The sequence below is a fragment of the Apus apus genome, chromosome 24, assembly GCF_020740795.1.
Source record: "Apus apus isolate bApuApu2 chromosome 24, bApuApu2.pri.cur, whole genome shotgun sequence".
In the NCBI taxonomy this organism is placed as follows: Eukaryota; Metazoa; Chordata; class Aves; order Apodiformes; family Apodidae; genus Apus; species Apus apus.
In genome coordinates, this window is record NC_067305.1 from 3733829 (window position 1) to 3756897 (window position 23069).

The window sequence follows — 23069 nt, forward strand, 5'->3', positions numbered from 1 at the left end:
GGGAGAAGGATGGTGGAAGAAATATATTTTTTTAAAATATCCTGAAGGGTCAAAACAACCTTTTAACTTGTCAACTAACAAGTTCAAACAAGACTGCAAGAACTGCTTTCCATAGCTTCCAGGGAGAGCTATTCAGACCAGTCATCAGAACTCAGGTCCTCCAGGGCTTCATGGTTTTTCGGCAGCCAGAAGAATCAAGGTAAAGGTACTGGCAACCCACCCCAAAACCACTTCCCGGCAGAAGCACCAGCCTGGACACAACGTTCCAGCACAGGAGACAGAGCTGCCGAGCTCCAACCCCAGCTCCATCACCCCATGTCCTTGGGCAAATCATTTTGCCTTTCAGCACACTGGTTTCCACATCCTTCCCTGCAACTCTGCCCTTCATCGCCTGCTCCTGTTCCCTGCCTGCGTGTGCTGCCCTGCCTGCCCTGCCAGCACGAAGCCACAGGTCCTGGCCAGGCAGGAAAACTCTGCCATCCCCTCTCCCCCCTTCACATGCATCTTCATGAACAGTTCAGCCAAACCAATGCAAATCCCCAATAAAAACGCTTCCTTTGATTTAAGAAACCTGCTCCTCGCAAGCTCAGGGCTGGCACGGCCCTAGCGTGAGCTTGTCAGAGCATTGCCCAGAAGCCAAAGTACATCCAGAGTTCCCATGAGCTACGTGGTGAGTGAAAAGCCAAGAGACCCCACAAGTTCTGCCTTCACTTGTTAATTCACATGCAAATGGAAGTCTGCTCTGATATAACCTTCTCCTGAGATTGCTCAGCCCATACACAGACCCTAAGGAACCAGTGAGCCACCTGAAGGAGAAAAAAAGCTCTATCCACGGAGCTTTTAGTGCTAACTTCAGTAACCAGTTTCCTCAGTCCCCCTCAGCTTTGAAAGCCAGGTCTGTACCTTGCTCATGCCACCCTAGTGCTGCTGCTGCTGAAACCAGCAGCAGAAAACCTTCTGAAAACTCACTTTTATTGCCTGAAGTGCTGGCAGCCCACTCTCCGCTGGAGCAGACCTCATCACCATCCTTGGAGATGCTCTGGTAGAGTCCAACATGGGGAGGAGCAGTCTGAAAGGTCCTCCAGCACAGGGGAGGCTCAAGGATGCTTCTCTTCCTTCAACTTCAGGGTTACTTGAAGTGCCTTTGCATACACCAAAGTAATCCTTCCCAGTTAAGAGACTCAATGAGTCCACCAGAAGAAGGACCAAGGCTCCTGGAGGCAGGACCCTCAGGCTGATGAGACTGGAGGTGGTAGGGATGATGGTTGGACTCAATGATCTTTTCCAACCTGACCAGTTCTATGATTTTATGTTCTATGAAATCTGATTTTAAGGTTCTGAAGCGTTTAAAGGAGGGGTCTAATGAGGCTTTTTACCTGTTTGTTTTCTGTCGTTTTCATTTCAGTCTCTTAAGACAACATTTACAAGGGGAAAAAAGGTGTCTGAAGAAGCAGCTTAAAAACACATGCATTTTTGTAAATCCTCCCACTTCCAAGATTGTATCAACAAAAGAAAGGAGGAGGAAGAAAAAACATAAATAAGAAGCTTAGCATTGACAGGGTCCCTTTGAACAATTTTCAAAGAGCTCCACTACCAGTTCTCCTATTTGATTTTGTTTTTTCAGAATATCTGCAGCGTGTTCCTCCACATACCAAGTGACTCCACCAGTTCAGGTCCCTTTTCTGAACTGTTCCTTGAAGAAAGCACCCCTGGGTCAGCAGCTACCACAACAACTGCTTCAGATGTCTGTCCAGGATCGTGGCTGTACTGGGACATATCTCCAAGTTTGCTCAATGGATGAGGAACTGATGCTGAAGATCCAGGAGCTATTCCCAGCTCAGCCACAGATCTGCAGTGGCCATTTCCCTTCAAGCCAGAGGTGTGTTCCAGCATGGAGAAGAGCTGCACTTTTCTTTTGGGTGGAATCATTACATGTGAAACGAAGTAGAAATCTTGAGCATTTATGAAACGTTGGCAATTAAAGACATTTGAGGCATCAGAACCTTTTGCTAGATGCCATGACCTAATTTTTAAATTATCATTTCCAGGTATTGACCTATTACACTCCATGTTTGTAAGGACAGGAAAAGGAAGAAGAATCCCCAGACCCTATTACAAGCACATTGCAGAGACCAGGAAAAACAAAACAAACAGACACTCCTTAAAATCAGTCATCCACTCCTGAACCAAGCAATCTGTGCACCCTCAAAGCCAAGAAATTTCTCATTTTTAACCCAAATCTAAAGCCAGGAGTTTTACACACAATCTTGGTGGTGCAGGGCAGGTCTGCTCCACAGCCTCACCTGACCCAGACTCAGTTTGAGACTGGCTGGAAATGAGCTGCCAGAGCACAGAGCCCTAAGCAGGCTCAGTCAGTACCACCATCCTCCTCCTCTGCAGGAAGCAAACAGCCCATAATTTCAGCTCCTATGCAGCACAGCCAGCTCTGAGAAGGTGTAAGTGCAGCAAAAAAAGCACTTGCTGTCTGATCTCTGAAGGATCCAGCTTGCCCTGGAAGTGCTATCTCCCATCCTTTGCTTGGCTTCTCCACCTCCAACAGAAAACTAAGCCTGAAAAGGGAAAGGAAAAAGGCTTGAAAAGCCCAGGATTTGGGACTCTGTGGAAATTAAAAGACACTGGGGTAAAACACCCAGCAGCCAGCCCAAGGAAAGCAAAAAAGGTCTGTTTCCAGGGGCAGCTCACTACCAGCAGGACTGCACCAGAAGCTCTGTGCCTTTCTCTCTCCTCCTGAAGCAATTTTGAAGACTAAGGTTAATTTGATGCCTACACCTCTTCATCTTTAGTAGAAGATAAAAATCAACTTGCATCAGAGAGACAGCTCAGAGACCTGAGCAGCTGACACTGCAAGTGATAGAAAAGTTCAAGGGACAATCAAGTTTTGGATTATGAGGGAAAAGAAAAACTGCATATACATGAGCACAACCCATAAATAAATGGGAAATAAATCCCATGGCTATGGTGACAGCAGCCCCCAGACAGACCTTTACAAATTGCCTTTTACCAGTAAATAACATTATATCAGGGTTTATAGGCTTCCCTGAGATGGGCACAGGCAGCACTGGAAATGCTGCTACAGCATCAGCTGGGCAAAAGGCAAATCCATATGGACTGTCTTGGTGCCCACAACATGGCTCTGATCTACAATGGCAGGATGAGATGGAGAAGAGGAAAGAAATATGGCCCAGAATTCCCAGGCAGTGGGAAGTGCTGCTGGACATGAACATTTTCCATCCTCCATCGTGGCAAAAGGCCAGGGAAGCCAACACAAATCAGATCCCCATTTTCCCCTTCCTCTGGTGAATGCACTGGCCAAATACCTCTGCCTCAGTTTCCCCCTGTGCTACAAGAACAGCAAATGCTGAAGAGCTGCTTAACATTACCAGGTATCTCATTCACTGGAGATTTCTGAAGGAGCAGCTATAGGAGAAGGCATTAATTTAAATATCTAGTGGCACAGAACACAACGCTAGGCAGATTTGCTTCCATTCTTTTATTATAGCTTAATAATCCTCAAAATAGTTTCATTGTTAATACTTCTCCTGTGTATTTTATTAGGGCTTTTTAGATTGTAAAATAAGGTAAACACTTCACGTTTCTCTAGCACCTACCAAAGCACTACTTAAGCTTCAAAGACCAGTGTGGGGGGATCCTTCCTGTTTAGATACAAGACCACTCTTCATCCAAAGCCACCCAAGATATTCTAAAGTTGAACAGCAGCAAAATGCATTCTTCTTCCTCCTCCCCCAGATTTTCATTGCTAGATATTGACTCCTCTCTTTAATGATTCCTGTGGCATAGGGAGGAGATGGAGGCTGAAGTGCAAACCTGAATTTAACACACTGTTATCCTCCTTTTGGGTCAAGTTTTAGCTGTTTGCACTTGCAAACTACTGGGAGGTCCCATGTCCACAACACCACAGCAGAGGTGGTGGGATCTTCTAAGGCTGAGACAGCCTAAGTTAGTGAGGGCAAAACAGAAGCTAGCATGGCATCAGTTAGCAAACCACTCTGCATGGCACAGTGACACCAACACTATAGCAGGAGAGACATCAAAGAATTATCAGGGTTGGAAGGCACCTCTAGAGATCACCGAGTCCAACTCCCCTGCTAAAGCAGGATCCCCTTGGACACATTACACCTGCATCCAGGCAGGTCTTGAATATCTCCAGAGAAGGCAACTCCCCAGCCTGTCCCAGGGCTCTGTCACCCTCAGTGTAATGAAGTTTGTCCTTGTATTTCAGTGGCACTTCCCATGTTCCAGCTTGTGCCCGTGGCCCCTCGTCCTGTCACTGAGAACTCCTGAGCAGAGCCTGGCTCCATCCTCCCTGCACCCACCCTTGAGAGAGATGAGGCATTTAAAAGGTCTCCCCTCAGCCTTCTCTTCTCCAGGCTGAACAGTCCCAGCTCTCTCAGCCTTTCCTCATCAGGGAGATGCTCTAATGCCCCAGTCACCTTTGGTGCCCTAACGAGAGATCACAGAACCACAAACTGGTTTGGTTTGGAAGAGACCATAAAGCTCATCCATCCCACCCCCTGCATGGGCAGGGACACCTCCCACCAGCCCAGGTTGCTCCAAGCCCCATCCAACCTGCCCTTCAACACTGCCAGGGATGGGGCAATGTTAAATATGATGTTAAGTCTGTAGGTAAATCTCAGCCTGAAAAAGGAGAAAAAGGAAAAAAAAAAAAAAAAAAGTCACCTTTTGCCCTCAGGGGGGGGGGAAAGAAAAACTATTAAAAAGAGTAAAGTCTAAGGCCTACGCTGAAAAAAACCTCCCCCCAAGAAAATATACAGCAAGAAAAATGCAAGATCAGCCAGAGTTCCTGATGGAGAGGCTTCAGGGTATAGCCAGTTATTGAAGTTTTGCAACATAAATCTTAAATTATTTATTATTATTTTTATTTTCCCAGCAAAAGAGAGGAACAACACGCCTCCTTCCTCCAAAGTTAACAACTGTGCGACATCATCCCCGCATTGTCTCCCTGTTTTATCACCACAGCACAGCGCTGAGCAGATTCCACCCCAGGGCAGACACAAAACCACAGGGCCACGGTTTCTAATTATACCCTCTATTCTCAGGGAAATGGTTTATTTATTAGCTCTTTGAGCTTCCCTTTCATTCATTTCCAGTCCCAGTCCCGGCAGCGAGGGGCTCTCGACAAGGGGAAATTTATTAGGTTTTCTCTATTCTCCACCTTCCCAGCTCCGCGCTCTCCCACCCAGCCTCTCCCTCCTCTCCCCATTCAGCATTATAGACAGTCTCATCACTTTTAATTCAATAACTTGCAGTATAATTACTCCGTAATAACACTATTATCTTAACATTTACTCGCCAGCAGTGATCCCCTTACAGCGAGGCGAGGAGGGAGAGAAGGGATTCTCCGGGGAGAGCCGCCTTTCTGTGGGAGAACGACCCAAAAATAAACCCGAGATGGAGATGCTGCAGTGAGGAAGGAGAGAGCGGAGTGAGCAGTGAGGTTCTGTGCCTGCAGCCCTGCCCGAGTCCCTCCATTTTATCTGCCTTTCATCAGAATCTGGCAGGTTTCGCAGGCAGAGCAGAGCCCGGAGGGACGCGGCGAGCGCACCCGCCCCGGCGCTGAGGTACCACGGGAGCCATTTAAACCAACCCTGAGCTCCAAAACCCTCTGGAAAAGCCCTGATATGAGGGAAACTGAGTAAAACTGGGGGAAGGCAATAACAAAAGGCTCACTGAATGATATGGCTGTGCTCTATGCTATAGAAAACAGGACCCTCTCCTGCAAAAGTCATCTCTTTCACACAAATGAACACACTCCGGCGTTACCCCAGCCATCGCTCGCTACACAAGACTTGGGTTTCATCTTCTCTAGCAACCCTCGAGACAAAGGGTTTCCACGTTTCACAACAGTACATTTGGTAAACAAGAGAAGAAATTCCTCTAAGGCCATAGATTAAAACTCAACTCATGCAGCAAAAGAGGCAGGGAACAGCCTGTTAAATATCAGACACAATCAACTCTGAGCTTGCCTGGAAAGGCAGAACTTCCACCTCCAGCCTTGCCCAGCCCCTACAAAGAGCTCAGGTGTTGGCGCCTTTTCCCTCCTTGCTGTGGTTTTATTTTCTATGGTATTTAAACAAACAAGCCCACTGCATATTTAGGCAGAAATGTCCCTACATGAAAGAGCAAGTTACTACAGCCCCTGCTTCAGCCAGCAGGGATTTTGAAGCCTAGAAGGTGAGCTCAGGTTCATGCAGATATCAGAGCCTGAAATCACACCCGAAACTCAGCACGAACACCAGCGTTAAAGAATAATTCACACTATAATGTATCTGTTTCATAGACATGCTGCAGCACAGGGGTAAACACAGTTTATTTTGATTGATTATCCATCGTGTAATGCAGAGCTATAATTCCATCAAGCCATCAAAGCAATTCAGCAATTATATAAATCATGGGAGGAACGTGCGAAAGGTTTGTCGTTAGAAACTCAAAATGGAATTTCCTCATATAATATTGCTGCATATCGGCTTGTTTTTTTAATAATACACAGCCAGATTATTTTGGTTTCAAATTTGTTTACATGCCTCTCTCATATCCCCTCACCAATTCACTGGTTACTGCTGATGACAGATCCCATCAACAATAAGAAGACATTTTATGCTGGCTTCCACTCCACAGAAAATTTCCAAAGCAAATAGGATGAAAATCCCACCCTGTGCTGTAAAACCCAGCCCCTTAGAAATGGCTGAGCCTCCATAATCCCAACCATGTGTAATTCACACGAAAGAGACTTCCCACTTTCAGCTGGAATATGATGAAGGATGCTACAGGGAGCCCTTGGTACAAGTTTCATTATTTATAAAGTTATATAAACCCTTTACTACTGAATAGATCTTGTGTGGAGGCATAATTATATGCATTATCATAATTAAATCTACAATAAAGTAAATAAGATAATTTATGATGCATTATCCAGAATCTGTTACTGGGGTTTTTTTATATCTACTTAGTTCAAACTTAGTAGAAAAGACAACCCTAAGCTCTGGGGCATTCCCAATGGAAGCAGCTGCTTTAGGAGGTTTCACTCCCTGTTTTATTCATTCCTCTTGTACGCGACTGTGATCTCAAGTGTTGGGGCAGTGGAGAAACCTTGCAGAGCTTCCCAAAGCTCTTCCAGTCCAGAAGAGGAGTAAATCCCAAAAAATGGTTAAAAGGCACCAAACCAGCAGCCTCAGTGATGCTGGTGTTAGCGGGCTCTGCCTTCACATACCTGCTTATCTCAAGGGCAGAGCCCAGCCCTGCCTGAGCCACAGCCCAGCTCCTGCCTTGGAACAAAAATCACTACAGACTTGTGAGAGCTGATGGCAAAATCCTCCTTGAGAGTTTGACTCCATCTCACTGCTCTGCAGGGTCGGCAGGGAAGAACACCACTGAAGTCACTGTGATTATTTGCCTTTGGGTTTTTCTTCTCTCAAGACAAATGTAACTACAACCACTCTACTTGAATCGTGGGCCCTAAGTCAGATTCATAATCTGACTTGTAGAGGTTTTTCGGGGGGAAAAAGGAAAGAAAAAGCCATGCTGAGCTGGGCACTGAAAAGCCACCCAAGAGTAAACCAAGGCAGCACTAAATATTGTGCCATTAAGTGAGAAAAGACTACAACTTTGATGTGACACTTGGCTGTTTGCTGGCACTATAAACTATTGCACACTAAAAAAGTTTGTTAAATGCTCCATAAACTTTAACACATTCCTGAAACACCTCAATCCAAGAATTTTATTTGGCAAGTCACAGAACTGTGCTTCGTCACAGGTAAAGAACACCAAATGCATATTTTCCTCCAAAAATCATTGGCATGTCTGAATTTCTGGAGTTCCAACCAGTGATATTAATACAGGCAGATTCCTGTAATTCCCTGAGAAGAAAGCACCCGTGCCATTTTTGTAAGGGCATGTAGGGAGAGGACAAGGGGGAATAGCTTTAAACCGGAAGAGGGAGATTGAGGTGAGACATGAGGAGGGAATTCTGGAGTGTGAGGGTGGTGAGAGCCTGGCCCAGGTTGCCCAGGGAAGCTGTGGCTGCCCCATCCCTGGCAGTGTTGAAGGGCAGGTTGGATGGGGCTTGGAGCAACCTGGGCTGGTGGGAGGTGTCCCTGCCCATGCAGGGGGTTGGATCTAGATGATCTTGAAGGTCCCTTCCAACCCAAACTAGTCTAGGATTCCATGATCCTGTGAAGCCTCAAACAGTGATCAAGTCTCTGGGGTCCCTCCCTCCTCCAGTACCTCTGACCTTTATATTTTGAGAGACCACCTGGACATCAGGCAGCACCAGGAGAGCAACAAAGCACTAGAAGAACTCTGCAAATCACAAGAAAATGGCAGAATGGAGTCCTTGCTTCATCTTTTCTATGTATTTGCCTAGACTTGCTTTTCCAAAGCTATTCCAGGAGATCTAAGCCCAGGTACCAGCCAAGAAGCAAAAATTGCGAAATGTTTTAATATTCATGTTCATTCCTCACCACAAAGAAAAACAGCTCTTTCATATGATTGTGCCATTTCTCCCCCAAAGCAGGAGAGAAGACAATCAGCTCTCCAAAGGTGCAACAAGGTGTGAAGCACCACCTGAGCCACCCACAACTCCCACCACCTTAATCTCCACCAAAACTTCACACTGGACCTGTGACACTTTCCAAAGGGATTTTTTTTTTTGTCCAATGAAATTTGCTGAAAACCCTAAAATCCACCAGCTGGCTTAAGCATCATTGGCTTTGCATAAAACCTAAAGCCACTTTTAACATGTCACTCATCTTCCCTATTAAGCCTAACGGAAACTGTGTCGTGCGACTCCCCGCTCAGGGACAGACACAGATCTGGACAAGTCGCCCAGAGATAGAGGGACTGATACCAAACCCACACCCTGCAGCCCTGTGCTTGCACATCCAGACCACGGCTGTGGGGGACAGAGGAGGGGACAACCCCCATCCTCCCAGCCCAGCCCTGGGAAGCCAGCCCAGCACAGGGGCTGCTGCAATTTTCCATTGGTTTCTAGCGAGCAGTTCCTCCAGCACCGGCACACGGGAGAAGCAGGGACAGAAATTCATTTTGAATCACAACTGTACCTGGGGCTAAATCACTTGGATGGTGCGATTTACACATTCCCACCTCTCAGGGCAGCACATAAAGCACAGCCCAGGCCCATCATTCATTGCAGGATATTGCTCTGGAAGGTGCTGTCAGGTGAGTGTTTCATGGCACACGAGCGATGCTCGCTGCCAGGAACCGGGCGCGCTCGGCAAGAAGCACTTGGTGCTTCATGTGATGCTCCACCTTCGGGAAGAGAAATGGACTCCTGGTAATGGACTACAATTCCTTCCCCTCCAGGAAGGCACTGCTGCAACCATCAAACATGTCAGGCTGGAGGCAAGGGTGATTCATTTAGTCCAACACACCATGGCCGGCAGCACCCAAACGCAGACGCTCCAGAGGAATTACCTGTCTGGGTGAAGTTCCTGCCTAGCTCCAAGCCACCACTGCTTGGCAGAGGACCTGAAGCACCACTGATCAGTCCAGTGGAGCAGGGACTGCAGAGAAGTGCTCACTTATGGCATCCTGCAGCATCCAAGACACCAAATCACAGTGGTCAGAGTTGGAAGGGACCTCTGAAGATCATCTCGTCCAACCATTTATTTTAACACAGAAGAAATGGTGGCAAATAAGCAAGTTTTCACTCCTCAGTGTGTACTCAGTGCACCAGGCAGAAGGTGTGGGGAACACAAGAGCACTCTGAGAACAGGACCTATAAGATACTGCAATACCAGGGCTGGGGAGATGGGAGCCTTCCTGGCTACCAGGGCCCAGCTCCAGCAGGAGTTAACTGATCTGGGAAGCCTGGAGCAATCCAAACTTCTGCAAGGCCTTCTCCTGTCTGCAAGATTGGGGTCGCAGCCTTCAGCTCCAGCACAAACACCAGGTCTCGGTTAGTGAAATAATCCTTTCAATTTGAGCAGCTCCCATTTCACAGAGCAGCACAGCTGTTCACTTCCCTGCACGCCTTTTTACACGGAGTTCTTCACTCCTCTCCCCCTCCCCCAAGTGTTTCCACCTTTCACTCCTAAAGTTCAAATAAACATATTTTCAAGATGGCAGTTGTAACTTTATCCCTCATTTTTTATTTTCCTTTTTTCAGACCACCTTTTTAAGGCTGACTTGAGAAATCTCTTAAGACACAAGACTTGCTGCATTGCCATGGCCCTTAGCCACCACTTTGTTCAACACAAAGAAGAAATCAAAACTAAAAAGGCAGCTCAACAGCCTTGACATTATGGCTACAACAACACAAGGAAAGACACAAGATCCCCCAGTCCAAACCCTCCAACACCCCTTCGATCTCTCCCAGGTTCTGCAGTACCTCCCTTATGGCAGCCCCACAGTTTCTCTCATCACACTTCAATTTCCTGCTCCTGCCCACCTCCAATGTTCTCAATTTCTGCTGGAAATGGGGGGAAAAGTAATCACCCACCAGGGCTTATTTTACAAGACAAGCACAGAGCTCCCTGCTGCACATGGCTGATGTCTGGCAGGGGGGAAGGAGCTGTGGGGGCAGCTGTACACCCCTCCCAGCAGCAAAGAAACCCAGTCCTGAACCACACTGATGTTTATGGCACGTGTCTTCTCGTAGAGCTCCAAAACACGAATCAAAGGCCCAAACTCGCCTCCCAGAGAGCCAACCTCCCTGCACCAGCACTCCCAGAGGCAAAGCCAGCAGACTTGAGATCTTCTGGGCAGTTTTTACACGTGGATTTGATCCTCAAACACGGCGCTGGTCAGAGATTGGATTTCACTGTGGCTGTTCCTCAAGGTCCCTGTTTTGGTCAGTTCCTGGTGGCCCTCACCACTACGCAAACCCTCCTGCTCCCACAGGCAGACAAGGGACAGGGTATTGCCACCCACACACAGACACTCCCCGGCACAAAAGGCTCTGGGAAAGAACAGGGTGATGCATCCTGGCAATATCCCTGCTCCTGGCAGAGGTTGGCCCTACCCAAGAAAAATAGCAATTTTCCCTCTTCCAGGCCAGAGTGTATTGAAATAGCTGTCCTCAGGGGAGCCTTTTAAAAATCAGAACTTCTTTCCTACTGCTTCACTCAAGGAGATCAGGGCAGAAGATGTCCCACAGCCTGCTCCCCCTGCTCCAGCAGCTCATTCCTGGGGCAGCCCATCGGGTGACCACAGGCACAGGCAACCTACCCCAGATCCTGTAACAGAGCACGGGGAGAGGCTGCTGCTGCCTTCCTTAAGTAAAGGATAAAGTTTTAATTTAAGCTGATCTCTGGGGAGAGGAGGAGGTTATTGAATCCATAGGAAGCAGCAGGGAATGAAGCAAGTGACCCTGAGGCCAAGAGCATGCAACCAGGATTCCCAAGGGCTACAAAGCTGGGGGACAGACCGGCACCAGATTTGCTGTGGATTTTTTTCATCCCCTGCTCCTCACACACACACACACACACACATATATTTCCCTTGTGTTGCCCTACAGAGCAAACAAATGTCATTTCTTCAGGGAAACGGGAAAGACTGTTTTCTTCCCAACCCTCCCCCCCTTCGCAGCCTGCAGAAAAAGTGCCCCTAATGCCCAAATTCTCTCTCTACCTGCAGCAAGACCTGAAACCCTACCCGTCCCCTCCCCCAGCCCTCCAACCACACTAATCCATCAAATTCCCTGGCCCTGCAGCCCACCCCCAGCGCCAGAGCAGCAATCCTGGCACCAGATGTCCACTGACAAAGGCAGCACCAAGCATCAAAAAGCAATCGCCCCGTCACCCCTGTCCTGATGGGGCCCCCGGGCAAAAAGCGAGTTCAAAGTGCAACAATTTGCTTCCAAATCTGAGCATCCTTCTGCTCTGCACACCCTGGGCACCAGCGCACCAGAGAGGGGCCACATCCCTGTCCAGGGACAGGGTGACAAAACTTAAATCCCATCTGAGTCTGCCGAGGGGCTACAACTCCTCCTCTTGGATCAGGGATTTAAAACAAGGGTCACTGATGGAAAATAAAAGGGATAAAACCTAAGCAAGACATCTGTGCTCTGTCCACACGACGGCTGAAGCAGCATTAGCAACGACTTTGTTTAAATACGACTGTTGCAAACCTCTTCCCAGCATCCTCCTCACTGCCTGCCAGAAGGATTTTGCTCGCCAAACCACGCTCCAGATTAGCCATCTGGATTATCTGTATTTGCTAAACCCAACCACAGGACCAGCCTTTAAGACAACACACCCATCTTCAGGGATTTGTTCATAGAAAGAAAAGTGGAAGGGGAAGATAATCTCCACTCCACATCCTCAGGAACTTTTCAAATGCACTGATTTTTTTACCCTTTCTTCCCTTTTTCTTCTGTCTGGGGGGGATGCCAGTACGATTGCTTCCTGTATTAGGGTGTGCTATTGACATCAGGCTCCGCAGGCAGGTCCCACTGGGCAGTTTATAGTCTCAACCCCCATCCTTATTTCATAAATGCAATTTCAAGCTTTCCCACATTTCCCGCAGAGAAAGGGGAAAAGCAACGTGCCAGCAGGCACAGAGTGTCCCAACAGCACGCGGGAGGGACAGGCTGTGCATGCAAAAGCCCTGCCTGAAACCCATCCCCAAAAAATCCCCAACCGTGCTCACAGAGGCAGCCCAAGAGCAAACCCCCAGCACCCTGCTGAATTCCACAACTAATTATTTGCAACAATCTTCCTGGTCTGCTTTTGAGACGGCTCCAGCTAACGGTTTCCCTGGTTTTTACAAGGGTGGATAGCAAGACAACAAGGGGTAATGGCTTAAAACTGGAAGAGGGGAGACTGAGGTGAGACATGAGGAGGGAATTCTGGAGTGTGAGGGTGGTGAGAGCCTGGCCCAGGTTGCCCAGGGAAGCTGTGGCTGCCCCATCCCTGGCAGTGTTGAAGGGCAGGTTGGATGGGGCTTGGAGCAGCCTGGGCTGGTGGGAGGTGTCCCTGCCCATGCAGGGGCTGGGACTGGATGATCTTTAAGGTCCCTTGCAACCCCAAACCAGTCTGGGATTCTACAGTTTGTACAGGAAAAGCATCTCTGCTCTCCCCTACACCCCCAGCACCCCTGTGCTGCAGGACCAGCCTTTGCCCTCCCATTTCCTTCACAGGCATTGACCACACAGGACAAATCCTTGCCAGGCTCAAGGTGCTGAGGCTTGGGGGAAATCTGAACTGTCATTTTCCCTATTACATCCAGGTTTAGTGCTGCTGTTACAGCATCATTTTATTTATGGTCTGGTATTACTTCTGTCATTATAATGATCCTACATAAATTCCACATACCAATTCTGTAACAGTACTTGCTGCTATTATAATAATGATCCCACCTGAATGGCACAGGTGCCATTATCAGAAAATCCATGTATAATAGAGAATCAACTGTAAAAAGAGGCATTACACCCAAATGAACTATTTAAGAATTACCACAAACAGGGGGCTGGCCTCAATTCCCTTGGCTGCAATGGGCTGCTTCATGCCTTCTTGCAAATAGATTGCAAGTCAAAATTATCTGGTAAGTCATCCTGCAACTGGGGAGCTGCTGCCAAAATCATGTGGCTTCCTCACATGAATAAAACCTACCTCCACACAGACTTTTATAATGCACTTCATGAGAGCACTGATCAGTACACAGAGAAATTGAAACACACCCTTGTAAGAGTTACCTGTAACTACACAGGGAGGGCAGAACAGCTTTAAAAACCCCAACTCACCCAAGCACATATGAGCTCCTGCAAAATTAAGGTGGCAGTCACTTTGGAAATGACACAAGATGCATGGGGAAAAGCCAGGTGTTGTAGGGTTCAGTCTGATAAATCTCCAACCCTGCATCAGCTCCTGAATGTTCACAGCAGCAACATCTCCCAGGTGCCTCCGATTCAGAAGGTTTCACCCACTGCAACAGTTATTACTCCCACAAAGTATTTCTGGAAGGGCAGCTACTCCTTCAAAAAGAGCTTCTAACAGATGATTTCCCACCGTCAGCATTTGAACAAACATGGTGTCTCACACCTTCCACAGCCCCTAATTTTACCAGTTCATTCTTTACACCAGCAAAGGCAGCATGAAGTAAATTCAAATGTGAACAAGATTACACCTCCCTGGTGCCACAGGACACGCTGCAATTGAGTCCAACAGCAAAGCCTTGCATGGGGTTCAAAAATCCTTCCAGAGGGCAAAGGATGGCTCAGGGAGAGGGGTAATGGGATAGAGTGCTTTTCATCTCCAGGTGACTGGTGAGAAATTCAGCCCAGATGAGCAGCATTTACAAAGTTGTTACTACTCAAGGGCTGCACAGAAGCCAGCGTGAAACGAGTAAATGGCTTCAATCCAGCTCTTTGGTGTCAGACAGCTTGTCACTCCTACACCTGGCACCACAGGGCAGCCCTGGAAGAGGTGCCCAAGACTGAACAGTGCAGCCTGGATTGTCTTCTTTAGGCTGGGTGACACTGGCATTGCTGCTCTTTTTTGGCCCACGCGCAGCAGACATGGAGGCTCGAGCAGAAGTCAGAGATACTGGGTCTATTCCTGGCCCTACTGCCGACCTGGGCAAACCTCACTGCTGCTTCTGCCCCCTCTCTTTTTGGCCAAATTATTCAACCCATGGCACTTGAGCCCTTTTCGACCCTAAAACACTTTACAGAAGGGAATTACTCATCGCTATTCCCATTTTGCAGACAAGGAAGCCAGCAGATTGCCATTTCCCCAAGGCTGTTTTTCTGGCACGCTCCTTAGAGATTAAATCTAGTGAAATAGCTGCGCTGTACAAGAATCTGTACCCACAGGCCAGATTCAACAGTGAGGGTAAAGAGGGTGTTTGAAACTCACTGTGATCAAGGTTAAGAAACATAATGAAGCACCATATCCTGCTTTTCCAGCTTTGCAGGGTAATGAGGGATTTCCTCATATACCTGCTGCAACTGTCACCCCTGCAGGAATTTAGGACCTCATACTAAATTCACTCTCGGTGCACACCAAACCTTCAGAATCTTTCTTTTGGTACCTCCACCTCTCCTCAAAAAAATCATACATGTCTCTTCCAAGACAAAAGCATATCCAGGCCTTCTCTGGTTTCCACATCCTTAAAAAATCCCTGCTTGGCTGCAGGAAGGGGTTGCAGAGCAGCCAGACCATGCAGCAGGAGCCCCGACGCTCCCCTCACTCCTTCATTTCCACTGTTACTGGCAGAAAGATTGGGAGCAAGCACCCACACTTCTCCTGGAGGTGATGCACCTCTTCCTGCACTAGGGATCACCGCCACGTTCCCAAGATGACACCTTCCCTTCTACTTGGCAGGTTCTTGGAGCAGCAACACAGAAGGATGGCGAGTGGTGTGGGTTCTACTGCAGGGATGAAAAGCAAAAGAGGGGAGCCGATCCCGGAGCTGCCATCCTCTGTGCAGACCCCTCCTCCATGGGGGGTCCCCCTGGTGTAGGACCCCCTCATGTAGCCAGAGCTGCAGTCTGAGCCAGCCCTACTCCCCACCTTTGAGCCTACATCCCAACACACTCTTCCTGAACCAGCAAGAGGGTGGTTTGAAAGGCACCAATCAACTCCAGATGCTCGTTACATTAGAGAGAAAACCCAAATCATGAAGAAACCGTTAAAATTGCTCGATTAGCTCAGATGCAGATTTTTCACTTCCTCCTTTTTGGTGAAAAAACAAACAAACACAAACAAACAAACCCCAAAGAACAGGGCAGGTGTCAATAAATATTAGCTTTGTAGAACACCAGGGCTGACAAGCAGCTTTGCAGCCAAAACCAGACCAGCAGCGAGTTACAGACCTGCACCCAACACTGAGCCAGGCACAAGGGAAGCAAAATTTCTCAGGGCAGGTGGTTTGTTATCCTGAGTCTCCTTCCAGCAGATGTTCCTCTCTTTGCTTTGCAGCAATCCCAGTGCACTTGAATCTGTGATTTCTCCTCCACTAAGTGACGTTGTCAGGAAAAGGGAAATGCAAGGATAGTGAGAAGCAGCTACACACAAAGCACAGGCTGGAGAACCCTCTTTTTTTTTTTTTTTTCTTTTCAGAAAGGAACCGTAACGTTAATGTTGGAAACTGCTTTTCATATATAGCAATGATCAGCTTAATCTTTACATTTTTTTCCTTAACTGCAGGAGAGTTCTCCGCCAACGAACAATATAAATTTAAATTTAATTTCAAGTGTTCCTTTAACTGCCTCAAGTCAGACCAGCTGCTGCAAACTCAAAGTTAGAGCCTTGATGTAAAAGTTACCTGCAACATAAAAGTGTTTTGCTTTTGCCAGAATGAGAAAGGAATCATAAAGGGATAAAATATAGCCATTCCTCAGCAAAGTTCCAGCTACACAGTTCCCCTAAGAAAAAGGAGCATTTTCTCCCCCTCTGATGTTTCTAAAATTACACATTTTAGACAAATCTGCATCTTGAGCTTGAGCAGCAGCATAATGGCTAGCAAGCAAGGCACATAAAACCGAGAAAGGGAGCTGTATTTTAATCCTGGGAACCGAGCACAGAAGTTGTGCAATGTTTACAGTGAATAAATTTTGTAAGTGGCTCGAACCCTGACAGCCCATGTCCTGCCTTGGGCTGCAGAGAGCATCGTGCAGGCAACTGCTGGGGACCTGGGCTGCCTTTTACTCGTTAAAAATTAAAAGGCTTTTCCAGTACAGAAAGAAAAAAAAGAAAAAGAGAAAAACGTACTAAAAGGGGTAATTTGGAGAGAAGGGTGAGCTGGAGAGTTGGCCTTTTGTAAGCCAGACGCTGCTTTTTACACTTTTCCCTCTTGTTTTGCAGCAAAACCCTCCCGTGGGCCAATGGCTGGGGAAAGAGGAGGAGGAAAAGGGAGAGAAGGAGGAAAAGGGAGAGAAGGAGGGTGTGGAGGGGGGGGGGGGTCCTTTTCCCAGCGCTCCCCCAGCCCCGGCCAGCGCTCCCTCTCCATCCAAGCAACGCTCCCCACCTCCCGGCAGCTCGCAGATAAAGCCCGGCCATGAAGATCTGCTCAGAAACGGGTATTTTAACAAATCGCCCATCAGCGGGGGGCAGCGGGCAGCCCCCCCGGCCCCCCCAGCCCCCCGACCCCCGCCGGGTGCTCCCCAGGGCAGCGCTCCGCGGGCAGGCGGGGCTTCCCCCTTCTTAAAAACGGGCAACACGCGAAGATTTAAAACCGAACCGACTGCCTCGAGTCTCGCTTCGGTGTCGGGGGGGGGGGGGGGGGGGGGGGGTCTGCGGGGAGGGTGCGAGGCGAAGGGGGAGCCGGCCGGGGCAGGCACTTACCGGGAGGGGACCCGCCGTCCCACCCGCCGCGCCTCCGGGCCCAGGGGCGCCGCGACCCCGCCGAGGAGCCGCCGCGGCCCGGGGGAGGGAGGCGGAGCCGGGGCGGGGCCGGGCAGCGGGGCCGGGGGGCCCAGCCCGGCGCGGGGCGAGGCCCCGGGGGCAGCGGGGGGCCCGGGGCGGGGAGCGCCTGCCCCGCATCACCCCCGGACCGCCCCCCCCCCCCCGCCTGGTCCATGGGATCACCCCAGCCTGCTCCTTCGGGGTGTCCCCGAGCCGGTCCCTGCGGTCCTGCCTGGCCCCTTCTGGGGTCCATCCTCCCATGCGGGGCCCCTCACGCACAGCCCCATCCCCGCTGCTCACACAGTGCTCCCCAAAAATAAAAAGCACAAGCCCTGCCTCGCCCTCCCACGTCAGGGGAGCACAGCTGCTCCCCCAGCGCCCCTGGCCGTGCCACCAGTAGCTCATCCCCATGGGGCAGCACTGGCTGGAAGGGGAAACTGAGGCACGGCACCCAGCACCCATCCCCTCCAACCAGCAGGTCCCATTCCAGCAGGAGCCAGGACTCTCCCTGGCCCCCCAGGAGGCCACAGCACAAAACCCTAGACGCGGGGCAGCTCCGAGGGGTCCCACGCCAGCAGAGCCAAAAGGGGTGCAGCTGGAATAACCCCCACCTCGAGATTCTTGGCAATCAAAAGCCCAACACCACTCGTTAGGTTCCTGCTACCTTGGGCCTGGCTCTGCCATCAGATAAAACTCTCACCTCCAAAGACTTCAAAAAAAAAACACAACAAAAAACAAACCCAAAAGAAAACCCAACAACTAAAGCCACAACCTTCTTCATCTATTTTTCATGGAGCTCCACTGCCGTGCAGAGCGCCTGCCGCCATCTGTAAAGGGAGAAGGCAATTCCTAGCCTGAGGACTTTATCGTTTAAGTAAGACATAAACAGAAGGAGAGAGGACAGCGAAGAGAGGGTGTGCAACAAAAGGGTTTCTTCAGAGAGAGATTAGACTATCACACTTGCTACCTATACGTCTTTGCATTGACTCCATATAGGATTTCAGGGGAGCTATCTCTGGGCAGGAACAAAACACTCTGTTCTTGCTCTTTTCCAGATCATAATGAGAAGCTGGAACCAAACAAAAAACTGAAAACAACAAAATTCCTTCCCTTCCCTCTTGATTTTGCCATTTAAATTTTTTTTTTTTTTTTAAACACAGAGATATTTTGCCTTTTTTTTTTATTATTATTGTTTGTTTTTTGAAAGCTCAGGGTTGAAAATCCTGGGTCATTTGGGAATTCTCTGAGCCAGCAGCCGTAGCTGGGCTGAGCACAGAGAGGCTCTTGGCAGGCCCCAGAGTGGAGAGGGCTGTGCTGGAGCATGTGCCTGGGAGAAGGGGGGGATGCGGGGGGCAAAGGAGGCCACATACATTTTTAGAAGAAAAAAAAAGAATAATTAGAAAAAATAAAAGGGGGGGGGGGGGGGGGAAATCAGCGTCACCAAGGCCTGCCTGGCATGCAGGCCAGCTCTGGGGGCTGGGAGCGGGGGAGAGTGGGGAGGAGAAAGGCTGGGTGGATGGAAGTGAGGATCCAGATTGAAAACAGATGGGATTTTTCTTGCCAACCTGACATCCGAGACCGCAGGAGGCGGGGTAAAACTTCCCCTTCGGAGAGGCTGGCAGCCAAGAGATACGGTTGGGGAGGGGGGGGGGGAGGTGAGGGAAGGACCCTGAAAAATCCCAGTTTGGTTTAAAAATCTCTTCTTGCTCCCTCTTGCTGGGGCTCCCTGGATGGCAGAGAGAAGCCCGCTGGAGCTGGGTTGTTTTTATTACTTTGAGAGGTTTGATTTTACCATTAAGTGTCTGATTCATCTGTTCCTGCTTGCTGGAGCTCAGCCCAGCCTGGCAGTTAATGTTTGCCCCTAGGAGACACTTTAGGGGCATTTTGCACCCACGCAGCTCCCTCTGCTTGTGCACACGAGGGAAACCCACGACCGTGCACAGAAATAACCCCGTGCACACCTTCGCTGTCCTGCGTGGGATGCTGTGGCCACAGCACCAACCTAGAGCTCAGCACCAGCCACAACCTCTGCCCAGGACCCAGCTGGGATGTGGCAAACCCAAGGAGCTGAAGTGTGGCTGCAAAGATCCACGTTTCCACTTCAAGGAGGGACCATAAGCCACTGGAGGACCTCACATATCTTGGTAGGGCACCCGAGCTGGTAGCCTCCAGCAGCCCAAGCTGCCCAGGTTTTAAGAAGCTACAAACAAACGATGCAACAGCCCTGAAGTGGTTTAGAGGTGATTCACCCAGGAGCTGATTTGTGGCTGGTTTGGGGCAGGGCTGAAGCAGCTCCTGCTCCGGGTCCCCTCTCGCTTTGCTCCTCCATCCACACACCCCACGCTTCGGTGCAAGAGAGACTGCCTGGTGCAAATCCCACCAACTCTGCAAAAGAGATGCCAGAGAGGTCCCTGGTGACAAGGGGCCACGGGGGCCACACGAGTCCCCATGCCAAGCTCTACATTTTGGGATGAAGAGCACCACGGGACAGGAACAGGCGCAGGCTGTGCCGCTACCCGGTGTGCACCAAGCGCCTGGCAAAGCCACCCCTCTGGCAGAGCAGGGGGGTCCTCCCCGGCCTGGCAGGGACAGGGGGGTCCAGGCTTCCCCCTGGGGATTTCACAGCTACTTTACAAACCAGAAACAAAAAGTTAATGGTGCGAGCTTGACCACATATTTTCCAGGGGCTCTGGGAGACGGGCTCTCCACAAGCCGCCTAACACACACTCTTTTCATTCAGAGCTTTAAATACCCAATTGTGTCTGTTTTCAGCACGCTCATTTTTAGCATTTTAATGATATGGTCCCCGGCTCTCACCCTCCTTGGATTGGCCACAGTGTGGGGGTTTTTTTCGTTTTGTTTTTTTTTCTTTTTTTCTTTTTTCCCCTCCTCCTTTTTAACTTCTTGCAGAGTGAGAGGGGAAGGGGGTTAGCAAGAGGTCACGCATTTCTCCTAACCCAAGTGTTTTTCCAGCAGGCAGGGGGTCCTGCTGGGGACAAAGATGAACCAGCCCCCTTGGCTGCCTGTTGGCTGTGAGGGCTGCACCTTCTACCACGGGTCCTGAGCACCAGAGTGGGATGGGTACATCGCCCTCAACAAAGCACTTTGGGAAGGGGCAGGATCCAGGCCTGCTCCCAGCCCAGCTCCCCAGGTCACACTCAGACACCCCAGGTGCCTGCACCCACCTCGTGTCCCACCCTTCATACCCCTGGCCTGTTAGAGCAGCTCCTTTTCCACTGGAAATCCTGAGGCTTCAGACATGGTAGAGCACAGCTCGAAGTCTCCTTGGGAACCACAGGGAGCTCTGAGACACAAAGGCACCACAGGACCCTCAAACCCCCAGACCTGGAGCTGTCCCAGGAGCCCTCAGAGCCTCCCTGGATGTGGCAACACACCAGCCACCTCCCTGACACAACGCAGACAAACCAACGTGGCAGCTGCTGCTTTCTAATAGTCAGCTGCAAGAACAACTCCAGCTTCACCACCACCTCTAAAGCCACTTGCTCCACTGCCTGGCGTGCCCGTGCAAGGGAGCCAGCTTGGTCCTGGGTGCACGGGGGCAGCTTGGCTCTGCATCGTGGGCAGCATTCACGGCGCCAACACAGCGAAGCTGCTTTGGGTCTGGGGTTCAGCATCTCCACCCTGTGTGCCCTGGTCATGCAAACTTCCTGAAGAGCCAAGGAGGCAACAAGAGGCTCACAGCTACACCAGAGAGGAACCAGAGTCCCTCCAACCCTTAGCAAACACTCACTTTCCCTCCTTCCCCAAGCACATCCAGCCCCGCTTGCTTCTGCATGTGCTGCTACGACCCAGCTCTCAGCCCAGCCCAGTCCCAAGGGATGTCCTTTCCTCCTGCCCCCCAGCCCCACATCAACATCCAGCATTTTCTCCCCTAGCTCTCCAAACACATCATGCCCATATTAACCCTCCTTCACAAGGTGCTTCAACATCACCCGCTCGGCGGATTTACAATTTTTTCCCCCTGCCAAGTAATATCAAAATGATATTTATTAAATTTGCTCTCTAAGTCCCACAATCTGCTCCATAATACAGTGAATCTGCGAGGTGGTTTCACTGATCCTGCCTCGATGAGACCAGATTAAGGCAGATGATCCCAGCTTTGCAGCTCCCGCGTCCCAGGGAGGGTCAGAGGTGGTGCAGAAAGGCAAAACCCGCCGGCAGCGCGGCCGAGCCAGAGGAAGCCACGTGGCCTCTGCAAATGATTTCCGAGGTTAATTCCAGGTGGGAAGGAGGGAGCACTCAGCATGGACACGCAGCAAATTCCTAAGTCTTCGGAAAAACTGTTTGGCCGTTTATTTCAGCCTCTCTTGCTCTTACCTCCCTCCTTGAGAGCATTGATTGCACCTGCCCCCAGCCCGCTCCCCAGCAAGAAGCCCATTAAATCTAAAGTTAGCTCCAGAAACGTTCATCAGATCCATTATCTTTGCATTCAACTAAATTATGAAAATCATTAAGATAAGGAGGCATGGAGCCTATTAGCTTCCTGGAGAGGATGCTTTACAATTTTTTTCCTTCTGCTTCCACATTTAATTACCTTAAGTTTCACAGTATTTAATTCCATTTATTAAACCTTTAATACATAAAAACAAAGCAACAACAAAACCACTGCTGGTCGCCTTTAGTAAGGCACAGAGCCAGGGTCTGCTCCCCCATCCCCTTCCCCACTGGGGTCACAGAGAGGCCCCTGATCTAGCAGCTGCACATGGACCCTCACAGCCGAGCCAGAGCTGCACCCATGCAAGGTGCAGCCATTAATTAAATAATTAAGGATGTGGCCTGGGGTCCATGCAAAGGGAAAGGGAGCAGTGCCAGCCCAGGCTGCCCCAAGCAAGGCTGGTCCCCGAGCCAGCTGCCAGGAGCTTTGCTCCAATCCAAGGGGATGGCTGGAAAAGCAGCAGGGCAGGGTTGTGGAAAGTCTGTTTATTTTTTTTCCACAGTTCAACTTGCAATGCCACCACACCCAGAAAGCCCCAGCAGTGACAATACTCCCACAGGGACACACACAGGAATCCTTGCTTGGCTATCAGGATTATTTTTTGGATGGGTGCTATTTTAGGAAATTGATAGCAAGCCTCTGGAAACATCACTCCCCTGCTTCAAGCAAGGTCAGCCTGGAGCACCAGTGTCCCTCGGGCTGCATTTTGCCTTCCCAGAGATGCCACTTAGCAATCTAGGTTACTCAGAGCAGCAGCTAAAACCCCCTTATCCAGTCATGCTGACCAAGCTGCGACCCTCGTGCCAGGGCATCTCTTTGCCATCTAAACAGCAGAGACCCAAGAGTAAAAACAAACCCAGAGGCAGAGCCAGGGAAGAGCTCTGCCCAGGGTCACCCACCGTGCCACGTGTGGAGGGGAAGACACCAAGCCCAGCTGGTCCCCAAGCCCAGCTCACCAAGACCATGGCACTGGAACTGCAGGTCCACGACCCTGGGAGTGCACATACAGATAATATTCCCATACACAGCATCTCCAAACACCTCCTTGTAGGAGATACCAACATTTTGACAACTCATGGACCCCTACAACTTTTCTCAAGAAGCTGTGGACGTTCACAGAGCCCTTAGGAGCTGTTCACGGACCCTTTTCACCAGGCACAGTTTGCAAAGGCTGGGACTTTTAAGGCCCATCTCATCACACGTCCCAACAGGGCTGCACAGCTCCAAGCAGTGCAGCTTCTTCCCAT

General features: G+C 49.9%; 1 protein-coding gene across 13 annotated transcripts in view; it reads right to left on the reverse strand.

The window, feature by feature from the left end:
- PTPRS (protein tyrosine phosphatase receptor type S) overlaps positions 1–23069 on the reverse strand; it is a 162365-nt gene that overhangs the window by 120031 nt on the left and 19265 nt on the right. The window contains exon 1 of one of the 13 annotated variants that reach the window (XM_051639353.1): positions 17307–17379. The exons of the other annotated variants lie outside the window; for them this stretch is intronic. The gene's annotated coding sequence lies outside the window, so the exon portion shown is untranslated. Of the gene's footprint in view, positions 1–17306; positions 17380–23069 lie in introns of those variants that run through there. 13 annotated transcript variants of the gene reach the window in all.